The sequence below is a fragment of the Artibeus jamaicensis genome, unplaced genomic scaffold, assembly GCF_021234435.1.
Source record: "Artibeus jamaicensis isolate MK-2021 breed Jamaican fruit bat unplaced genomic scaffold, CSHL_Jam_final contig_729, whole genome shotgun sequence".
In the NCBI taxonomy this organism is placed as follows: Eukaryota; Metazoa; Chordata; class Mammalia; order Chiroptera; family Phyllostomidae; genus Artibeus; species Artibeus jamaicensis.
Window position 1 is genome coordinate 4938728 of NW_026521939.1, and position 12098 is coordinate 4950825.

Here is a 12098-nt window from a genome sequence, read left to right on the forward strand (position 1 = left end):
AGCCCTTTGTCTGTCCCCTTAGGCAGTCCTGCTATGCAGTCACCACTTTTGGAGATACTGTTGGACAAAGGTGGATGAGCTCATGCTCCAGCTATGGCTGACCACAGTGCCCTCTGTACAGAAGGGCTTGGGTGGAAACCATGCACTCATCCATTGCCTTTGCATGCATCCTGCACTGTTGTTCCATAGAGATATTCCTTTTCAGAAACTCAGTGTGTGGTTTGTCTTCTGATCATTTTCCCAGCTGATGAAATTTTATCCAACTGGTAGTTTTTTAATGAAGCAGAAAAGGTTAAGCCCTGGCTGGTGTAGCTCAGTGGATTGAGCGCAGGCCTGAGAACTAAAGAGTTGCTGCTTTGAATCCCAGTCAGGGCGCATGCCTGCATTGCAGGCCAGGTCCTCAGTAGGAGGCATGTGAGAGGCAACCACACATTGATGTTTCTCTCCCTCTTTCTCCTTCCCTTCTCCTCTCTCTAAAAATAAATAAATAAAATCTTTTTTAAAAGTCCTTTAAAAAAAAGAAAAGAAAAGAAAAGGTTAACTATCCTTAATCCTATGTACCTCCTTCCAGTTTGCTGTAGCACAGGACAATCTCTAAGCAGATAATTTTAATATTTGGGACCTGTGTTAGATTAATGCATGAACAACCTCGACTCTTAACCCTTTCCTGTATCCAAGTAACTTTGAAACTTACCCTGCCAAAAGGAGGATCTTGTTTGCCCACCACTGGATTCTGAATTCATCCATGTGACTAATGAATGTAAGCAGACATGACTGAAACAGATGTTTGAAAAAGTGCTCACTGGTTTGGGGTTGCTCTCTTCCACGTCATAAGAACATGTCTGGGCTACCCTCTGACAAGAAAAGACACCCAGAGTAGAGTCAAGTCATCTTGGTCATTCCAGTTAAAACCAGTCTAGATCAGTCAATATCCAACCATTCCCAGATACATGGGCAAACTTACCTGAGACTAGAAGAACCTCCCACATCAGCATATACCACAGGCACAAAGATGCCTGGTCTCAATAAATGCTGAGCTTAAAAAGAATTTTAAGCCATGAGGTTTGAGGTCATTTGTTACATAGCACTATTGTAGCAAGAGATAACTGATACAAATACCAGTCATTTACTCACCCTATTTCCAGGAAGATCCCTGATTTTTAAGGTAGGGATCCACCTCTCCACTATTCCTGGCCTATGTGGTCTGGATGAAGAGCCCCTCAACTCCCCTGTTTCCTAGTTATTTCTCAGCGACTACAAAAAAAAACAAAAAAACAAAAACCCGTATCATTGCTCTTAACACAACAATTTGTTCAGAGGTGGGCACATGACAAGGCAAGCCAATCAGAGCAAAGCTTGGGATTTTTACTTGGAGAGAAAGAAAGGATTATTGAGATCAATGATCCAAATCTTCCATTTTATAGTGGAGGCAACTGAAGCTTTGGTTCAAGGACACCAATAGTGTAAAAGCAGCATTGGGTCTAGAATACAGTTCTCTTGACTTCTACCTGGTTGATTTTGCTGCTATATCCCAGTGCCTCTTCAGAAAAGACAACAGGATGCCCGACTTCACTTCCTAATTTACTAATCGAGTGTATGTTGGGCGTCTACAATGTGCTGTGGGCACCATGCAAGGTGGTGAGGAAGTTTGAAATGAATGAGATTTAGCTGGCTTAACTTCATAAAGTTATACTTTCAAATGTCTCAAATGCTTGTGTCAGTCTTGCTGTAATGGAATTTTCTGCAAAGAATCTCCTCTACTGACTGACTTCATGCCCTATAGGTTCCCAAGGAAGTTCATCAACATTTCAGTGCTTGCTGTGTGGTTTTCAAAAGAGGCTGAACTCAGGAACTGATGGGATTTTATTTTTGTTTTAAAAAATCACCTTCTTATCCTCCACCTGCTCTGTACCGGCTCACCAGCAAACCAATAACTCAAATTAGAAAATGTCTAAAGACTGAATTTCATGAAATAATGTTTTAAGGCTGCTTTTAGATGAGTTCTTCCCCAAGAGGTCTGCACTCCAACAGAACTGTAACCCAATTTACACATTTTCTTCACCTTGTGTCTTCTGTAGCATCTCTTGGATGAACATTTATCACTAAACTATATCACTTTTCTTAGAAAAAAGGAATAACTAAGATTTACTGAGTAGCTACTATGTACTAGAATGTTTTAGCCCTTTTACCAACTTTATCTCATTTAAATCCAATTAAAACAGGTGACAAGGCAATATCATTTTTCCTTGAAGTGATTTGGCTGCTACATTATGCTGCCACAGAAAATAGGTAGTAGAGTAAGACAGCTAATCCAAAGACTGTCCACCTCCAGTGCCTGGTCTTCCAGCTGTAGCCCCAGTTCAAACTCCAACTAAGAAAAGAGTTTCATTTTAGCAAACAACAAAAAATCATGTTTGGAAGAATGCTGGCATGTAAAAATTTGTGTTCAAGGGCAAATTATGTTTGTGTCTAAGATTGGGTCTTAGAAAAAAGTAGGTTCTAATTTTAGTGTCCATAAAATTATCCAGAGTTGCATTTTAAAAATGAATGAAAAAATTGTGGAGACCTTTTACCCAATGGTTCCAGTTCCTTAGGATTGAGTGGGCCTAAGATTTACACTTCTAGCAAGCATTTCCAGTAATTTTGGGTCAAGCCTTTAAGTCACTCTTTGAAGCCTGGGTCCTGGTCCTGGGTGTGATGTAATTCTCCTGTGTGACTTTGAGCAACATCATTTACCTCGGGGGGGGGGGGGGGGCTCAGTTCCTTTATCTGCAAAAGCAGAAAAGCTGAATGAAGTGTATTTTCTTTATTGTCTTCATTGAAATGCAATACTTGCATTGTTTCATAAAATTACTCCCCCAAACCCGATGGAGAATGGATATTATCATTGCTTCTGCTTTGGAAATGGTAGAAATGGATGTGCTGAGCATGTGAGTGGCTTGCATACAGCCTGATTCCAAACAGAGCCAGAGCGATTAAATCACAGTACTGTGCTGGCAGTTTTCCCTAAGTTCAGTGTTGCAATGCAGCAGTGCTAGACTAAGGGACAGGTCAGGTTCAAAGATTCATTTTGCAAAATAAACAGATTTTGAAAGCCATTCCTTCATATTGATTAAGAGAGTCCAATGGGCTTGAGGTAGTGGTGTCTTCTGTCCTGGGTTTCAAACAAATATGCAGGAGTTCCCCAGGTTGGGCACCGGTGGAGCAACAGCACTGACCACGAGGGGGCGACCTGCATGGCAAACCTTCAGGAGTGATCATAGGAGAGTGCAAACTGGTACTATTCTATGATCACTCTGGAAAGGTTTGCCATTTCCTGTCCTGGCTGATAGAGTTACTTCCAAAATGACTTACAGTCAATGTGGGTAAAAGCAGAAAACTTATATCTTGAGGACTTTGTCCTTTCTTCTTCACAGCTACCCCTTCCTTGTCCAGCCTCCCCTGGTAACACTGCCCATTTCTCTGCTCATTCCCCATGTTTCCAAAGTGGGTTCCTAGCAACATTTCCTGACACTGGATGTTAAGATATTCACTGGTTTTCCTGAAGAAATCAGACATCAAATGTGTTTGGAAAATGATGGTTTATAAAGAGTTTGAGTTTTTGTTACCATGAGATTTTTCAGAGCCTTTCATTAGCTCTCCTGATAGTAATAGTATCAGAAATGGCTTTCATGCATATATACTTTCCATATGCCAGGCACTGTGACATGCGTTATACACAGTGTCTCATCTCATTCTTACATGGTGTTGTCTCCATTTTACATATCAAAAAACCAGGGGCTTAGATCAGTTGAGTGACTTGTGGAAGGTAACAAGAATACCAAATGATGGGGTTAAAACCCAGGTGTGTATGAGGCTAAGCCCATCACATCCTGCTTATGTCTCTCATTCAAGAAGGTGGTAGAATGTGGGAGGTGGGAGCCGTACGAACTCCCCAGCCTTGTTTTCATGCCTCATGGAGACTGAGGACTCAGGGTCTACAGGCTAGAGGAGATCAGTGACTCTGGGGGAACTTGGCCTGGTCCGCTACCGGCCCCCTTCCCTCTTCTCTAGCTGGCAGGATAAATAAACGTGCATTTAGCAGTACAGGTGAAATTAGCCCAGTTTGGGTAGAAAAACAGCTTCCAACACCTTGCTTTTGACCTGCCTTGAACTATTTTCTAAATGAATCAGACAACAACAGGCTGATATAAGGACAGGGATGATGACTGCCTCCAAATGCTGTCACAGGAATGATAATGGCTTTGTTTTTCACAGGGGAGGGAAAAAAAGTTTATGCCTCAAATTAGTAGGTCTGTCATGTTCCAAATTGTTTGCATTTCTAAAATTGGACATTGACATGTGAACAGTTATTATTTAATGCAAGACCCAAAAATCTGCCTCCTCAAGGCAACAACTGAGTAGTCAAGGGGTTCTCATTAGACACCTGGATCTAAAGCTCTGTCTCCTGACACGGGAATACAGCGTAGCCCCTTTCCCTCCTCCCTCACCCTCCCACCCCCAGAGCTCAGGCTGTTTCTGAGCCTCTGGGACTATGGTCAAAGTTCTTTCTTCAGAACCAACCCTCAGCCCACAGTAAGATACCTAGAGACCTAATCAAAGGGTTTTAGTTTCTAAATAAAATTTCTCTACTGCAGTGATTTTCAAAGTGTGGTCCCTAGACCTGCAGCATCAGCATCACCCTCAGTATCAACCCAGAATGGGTTAGCAATTCAACCCATTGGGGTACCGTCCGAGACCCGGTGAATCAGCACCTCTGGTGGGGCTTAGGGATCTGGGTTTTAACAAACCTCCAGGGTATGCTGAGGTGTGCTCAAAGGGCTCGGATGAGTGACCCTCTGGTGGGCCCACTGCTCCCTCCTCCCCTCTCACACACAGTTATTCACTATATTCCACAATTTCTTAATTATCCCTCCACTCTATTTTCTTCTCTCCTTCCTTTACCCACCCGTGTTCAGGTTACTGTCCACCTGGATAAGTGCAAGGGCCTCCCAGTGGGTGTCAGCAGTGCCAGTTCACTCTTTCCTAATTCAATCTCCACTTGGAAACCAGAACTATCTTTTGAGAATACAAAACGGGCTGTGCCAGGGTCCTATGTAGGGCCCTGCCATGTCTTCTAATTCCCCCCTGTTCAAGGTCACTAAAAAGTTCTGCCTCCACCTCCTTCGGTCAGCTACAGCCTCCCCACCACCAATCCAACAAAGCACCAGGACTGAAAAAGAAGAGACAAGTCTCAGGTCTGTTCTGAAAAGAGCTGCTTCCATCACACCCCAGTGGGGAAAAACTTAGGTATTACGCTCAGGCAGACAGACACAGGTTCAAATTACAGCACTAGCACTTAGCAGCCCTGTGACTTTAGGCAAGTGAGACATTCTTGTTCAGATACCCAAGTCCTTATCTCCAAAGGGGAATGAACCTTATACCACTGGGTCATCAGAGAATTAAATGATAATATAGCACTCTGGTGCACAGTAGGGAGGTAACAAGCTATAGCTACCTCCTCCTGCTTGCCCAGCTAGTTAACAGGCTCAAGTCAACCGACTCTTTAATGTTTGATGCTACCTCAGGAAAGCTGAAGCGTTCTGTTCCCTAAAAGCTTAATTATTCCCAAGACCCTGGGAATGTTTGTCTCTCTGTTTATCTCTCCCTTAGAAGTTATGTTTTTTCCCTGCATTAATTTACTTTTGTTTTGCCATTTTCCCTAAGTAGCTTTCTGAGAAAAAGCAACATTTCCTGGAGGTCTTATCTGGGATGATTTTTGGGAGTAACGTTTTCTGTCAGGCAGCATATACTGTGAAGCACGAAGTAGTAATTCTTCAACAATGGGCTCTTAGCACACTAGGCTCCCCCTCAACACACACATGCACATACACACAAACACACATAACACCTATGCACTAGAACTTAGACGAACTTGCAGGTCCATTCAACATGGACACACATGTGTACTGGGTCATTGACAGATACCAAGACTCTCTGTGCCTTCATTGATTAATATCAAATCCGACAACACCTGTAACAAAAGAGCTGGAAAAAGCCATACGGTACCTTTTGGTGACTTAAGTGTCGCCACTGCCCAGTCACCATCAGAACTTCCTAAAAAATAACAATCGAGAGATGCCGATCTGTTTCTTGCTTCCAGGTTTTGCTTTGCCCTCACACCCAGGTGCTGCTGGAGGCCCCAGCTGGAACCTCTAAGGGGGCCAGGCCTCAGGGGACACAGGGAACAGGGCAAAAGACCAAATGCGCAAATCAAATAGTGTGAGCACCTCTTTCTGCAAGGCCTTGAAGTCGTTGCAAGACAAAGCCTGCAGAGGTTCAAAAGAAGCCCCCCCTGCAAAAGGCCTAGATATTTCCAGTAATGTAAAGAGAGAGAATTCTTAGACAGTGACTAGCTCTAAATCTCAACTATCTAAGAAGTGGAGAAAAATCTGAGTTACTTGTGGTGACTTTGGTTAATGACAACACTCTGTTGAAAAGAGATAAATTTTGATCCTGTTTTACCATAATCCCCCTCCTGAAAAGGTGAGGAGATGCATTATTAGTGTCAAATTCAAGGTAGGGGCAGACTCTGCTGACTGCAACTTTAAATGCTGGGTGGCAGCTGTGTTTGAAAAATACTGTTGAATGAATGAATGCATTCAAGTTTCTCCAAGGTGTCACTTTTCCTAAGGCACACCAATTCCCGTAAAAGCTAAGCTGGTCATCTGAGAATCTATAATGCCTGGAATTTTGGTTATATATCAGTTTCTCCAAATTGAATTCCATTTCAGAGGTTCTGAATACGCACTGAGGGACTCTCACATTATTCGCAGAACCCCATGGGGACCATTTTCATAAAGTAAAAGATGGCTATTGGTATGCACCCTATGCTTGTCCTTGGTAGGCTTTCTCTGTAATAATTGGGTTTTACTCAAAGCAGGGCAAACCTGCCCACCTGTCTTTGTAGCAGCTTCTGCTCATTGGCTGCAGGTCTGACCAATCAGTGTCTACCACCAGTTCCCCTTTTCTTTCTTAGGAATCTACCTGGAAAAACGAAGTTCTCAACATTGCTGCATAGTATCCAGAGATACACCAGGCTGCCAGCTGAGAGTAGACACAGGGAACAGTGTGTGATCTGGATGATTACAGGGCACAAATCTGGCCCCATTTAAACATTTCCGGTTGGCCTCTCAGGCATGCCAAAGGAGGCTCAAATTGCCACATTCCCCCTGCGGATATGAACTCTACACCCTCATCACTCACAGCAGAGGGGAAATTGGAGTGACAGGAAAAGAGTGACAAAGTTAAAATTAAGTGGGACCCGCCTGAGATGACTTCATGTTTCTTCTTCCTGTGAGCCGACGTCACTGACATCTGGAAATAGTTAGGTGACCCCAGATCTTCCTGTGTGGGTGGACACAAGCCTGACCATCACTGAGTCACTGACCTCAGAGAAGCCATTGCACTCCCAAGTCAAATCCATCAGTTTGCCTTGAAGGCAGGAGCCATGCTGTAGTCACCCCTGTTCCCACTGCTTAAGCCAGGGTTTAGCTCCAGCAAGGCAATGACAAGTTTTATTTCATAAATTGTTGCTAATAAGGGCACTTAATCAGACAACATATGGGCTCTCAAAACATATAGTTAAGGTTTCACTGTGTACTTGGTAGCACTACTGCGTATTAGATAAGTATTTTGGGGATAACAAATTAAATTCTTACTTAAAAAGGAATGGGCCTAAGGCATTGAGAAGAAGAGGGTATGAGGGAACTTTCTGAGAGAGGAAAATATGTCTTACCTTTACTGGATATTGGTCACCCTAGGGTATGTATATTTCAGTAGTCATACATTATAGAATTATGAAATTATGATCTGCGTACTTTCACTACATGTAAATTATACTTCAACTGGAGTATACTTTAAATATGTTATATCTCAATTATATGGGTCAGCATGGGAAAACTTTTGCCATCAAACAATGAACAACAGTTAATACTTTGCTAAGTCTTCCCTTACAAAAAGAGGAAAATGGGCTTCTTCTATCTTTTTTGTTGATGTTGTTATGTCCTTTTGATGCCAGAAATTGCTGTCTTTCTACAAAATGAAAGCATCATTTTGTAGAAAGAACATAGGATTCTGAATCAGGCAATCCTGAATATGACCCTCATCTCTACCATCTACTAAAAGCGTGACTCTGGGAAAGTTACTCGACTATACGGAGCCTCACTTTTCCCACCTGCAAAAGGCTGAGACTAACACAGAGGTGTACTGTTTGGGAGTTCAGTGGTTCTGGCTCCCTTTCTGCCATATCTTAAAATAAAAAGTAAGTAGCAGAGGTCAGTACATGGTTGACGTCCTTATGCATCATTTAGGGTTTTCACACCAAAAAGAAGAGTGACGAAGGAAGCTCCACCGTGTCTTAGTGTGCTGTTGCTGTGGTTTTAAAAAGTGCTATTGGAAAATGTAACAGGGCTCCAGCAAAATAGTCCATCACCTGTCAAATCGTAAAAGAAGAAAATATTTTCTTATTATCATTTTGAATTAAAAACAAAGGCCCCACAGTATTTATCAATCATGCTGGCTCATCCTGTCTCTCTCACCAGGTAACCAAAGTTGCACTGAAGCATCTAAAGGGCTTGTCCTCAGGTACCTTTGGTGGCCAAGGATTTAAACTCTCAGACACCTAGAGGAAAAATTGGACTTGGGGCCAATGGGAGATAAATGGAAATGTGGGAGCAATTTTCTGTTTGCAAAGCCCATTAGGAATTATAATTTAAACAAGGTAGTATCTCGCCAGTTCTGGAGACAGGATTCACCCCTCTCTGAACTACCAGGTGACACTTAGGGATATTTTGACAAACACCTCTGTGTTGTAAACACTGACCTATGAGGAACCATAAAGTGGGTCTTCACATTGGAACCACCCCTCAGATGGGTGGCTCAGTCCAGAGAAGTCATGTGCTTAACTAAAATTTTGGTGACATTTTGGCTCAGCCTATCACAAGAAACACTTCTCGACTTCAATCTTGGGGGAAAATATTTCTAAAATATTTGAACCCACATTTCTGATCTAGTAAGGAGTTTTCACTGAGTGAAACAGAATCTTCCTTTAAGAGACTGTAGACATCCATCTGGGCATGGGTCCTTGCTGTCCAGGAGGGAGAACAAAGAGGTGTGGGCTGCCTCTTTGCTGGCCCTCCGAAAAGTCGAAAAGTTGTGTGCTGTTGGCTTACTTGCTTATTTACTTTATGAGATTCCTGAAGTGAGTATGCTTTCGTGCATGTCTTTGCCTTCCAACTGGAGTGAAAGATATGAATCTAACTACTTCCTTCAAAGTGCAATCCGGGCCATTGTATATTAATCAAGGTACCATTTTATCTTGGAGATTCAAAGAAAATGTGAGAAACAAACAACTCTGGTCTAGAGATTTAAATATGTGGCAGAATTTACTACGGATTGACTGTAGACCAGGTCAAGCACTTTCCATGCACTATATCATTAAATCTTTCCAACAAACAATTAGCTGTGTACTTTATTATCTCCATTCTACAGGTGGGAAAACTGAGACTTGAGGAGGTTAAATAATTTCTTTGGTTACTTGAAAATGCCTGAACTTGATCTTAAACTCAGTCCTGACCAGTTGCAGAGGCCGTGTGACATTCTGCCACCTGGCTGATCCCCTCGTGCACCTGATTTGATGTGGTGCCTATCACACGGTATTATTTACTGGTTTTACAAATATGTATTGGGATCACTTATCAAGTTCCCCACATGGTGCTAGATGCTGGGGATACAGTGATGAGTGGGGCAGACCTGGTTTATGCCTCAGTGAGACCTACAGTAAAGGGACACCATATGAAATGTTTGGGGATTGAATAAATGATTGACTGAATGAATGAACTGAGCAAATATAAGTCAATCCCATTGCTCATTCTTGTACAGAGTCCAGTGAGGTTTAGCCTCTGACATTTCCCTAGGGTTTGGTAATCTTTTACCAATAAGTGGGCAATGAAGCCCTTGGAAACAGAGATGACTCTGTAGTCACATGCTATGTATAAGCAGATGTTACATGCCCAAATTCCTGAATTATAGAGAGAAAAGGGCGCTCTTTGAATGTAAATGAATGTAAGTTCAACAAGCAAACAAAAAATTAAAATTAAATAAAAGGAACAACCAACAGTTACTGCCCTCTTCTCCCTAGGGTTCAAAGTGAATGAGTGCGACAATTTAAAGGCCCAAGGTATTCTAATAACTAGAATGAGTGGAATTCCTACATTTTCTAATTTTAAAATCAGAATGGGGGGAGCTTAGAGACTATATAATTCAGCTTCTTTATTTTTCAAATTAAGAAAGTTTCGTCAAAGAGTTTCAGTGACCACTGCAAACCCACCTGATGTTCTGGACATTAAAGCCACCAAGAGAAATTTACTTTTCAGAGGTTTTTTTAAAAATTTAATTTTTTTCAGACGTATTTTTAAACTTGGCAGTTCACTCTAAAAGCTGTCCAAGCCTCAGTCTCCTCTTATTTAATGAACTGAAATTTTTATAAAATGAGTCTGGTTATCAGAGGTTGCTGAGTTTTTAACAGCAAACCATTTTTAAACAACTTCTCTCCTGGGTAGTAATGATTTCATTAATGAAATGCATTTCATCATTCACACCATGGTCACACTGTGACTTAATAAAGAACCCTTGAAAGAACGTTCGTTATGGGATTTGCATGTCATTTGTACAGGCAGACGCTGGACTCCTGGGTAACTCGTTGAGTCAGGCAGTCCCTCAGTCAGCTCCTCACTGGACCTGCACTCACTAGAGATTCACAAGACCATCTGTGACTCAGCTAAGGACTGTGGACTCCCAAAATAGTTAGAAAAAATGGATCGATTAGAGGAGGGTCATACCAACCATATACAGGATTGAGGAGTGTTCCCCAAGATCCTTTATAGTTTTTAGAAGACATAGAGGTGCTGCTTCCTTCCTACTATGCTATTGTTGGATTCTTGTCAAAGACAAGCTCATTCATTCATTCAACATACATTTCAGGAGTTCTTCCTTTGTAGAAGAAAGGATTATTCAAAGAGTGTTAAATAAATTTTCATACTGCAAATTTAATTTCAAATGCACTGCAGACATTTGCTCTGCACAGGGGCCCTGCATAAATCCTGAACTCGAAAATCAAAGAGCTCTGTGCTGATATCCATCCATTATTTACCCCAGGAGATATTGGATTTTGAGGGGGCGGGGATGAGACACTGAGCCTAAATTGAACAAATGAATTTTTTAAAATAATGTGACCAGTTCAAACAGAAAAAGACATCTGGAGTGATTTTTTTAGTGCCAAAAGAGGAATCAAATATAAGAGCAGACACTATTTATTACCTAAATGCAAGGCTCAGAAAGGGAAGCAGGCCACCAAATAGTGTATGAGGCTTCCACAGTTACATCGGCACAGATGCCCTGACTTTTTTCTCCTAGGCAACAGCACTCATCCCTTCCTAGTAAAGTCTATTTGAACATGCTTAAGATGCATATGCTATGCAAACACACAATATGGAATAGAGGAATCTGTGGTCAGAGGGTGTAGATGAGGGTTGAATTGGGTGTAGAAATTCAACATAAAATACAGAGAATTGGTGTGTAAGATCTTATGAAGCTTCAGATTTAGAAAAGCCTGTGTCAGTCTGCATAACCCCTGTCCTTGGTATCATAAATTTCTTCTGAATGGTTCCATCCAGAAGTCCTAGGAGATCTGGGAACATAAATTTCTAAAGATAGAGTTCTGGTTCAAACACTTACTAAGCTCCTAGTATGTGCCAGGCTCTTTGCTGGGTACCACCATGGTTGTTTTGTGAGTCTGGTGTTTATGAACCATGGCAACCACAAGCATCATAGACACGTGACAGTGTCTGCACTTTGGTCTCTGGTGTGAGTGTATAACACCATTAGATATTTCAATACTGGCATCAGTCAGCTAGTGTCTCTCATGGCATCTCTAATAAGGAGCTTGGCAGTGGTGGTAGAAAAGAGAATAAGAAGCTGACAATAAAAGCAAGCACGTGGTCTTGTGTTTGCCCAACGTCTGACTTAGCTGTGGCTGCTGCTTTCATTGAATAGAAGTC

At 42.0% G+C, this 12098-nt stretch overlaps 1 protein-coding gene across 1 annotated transcript in view; it reads right to left on the reverse strand.

Moving 5' to 3' along the window:
- SHISA9 (shisa family member 9) overlaps positions 1 to 12098 on the reverse strand; it is a 291259-nt gene that overhangs the window by 14073 nt on the left and 265088 nt on the right. The window lies entirely within an intron of this gene.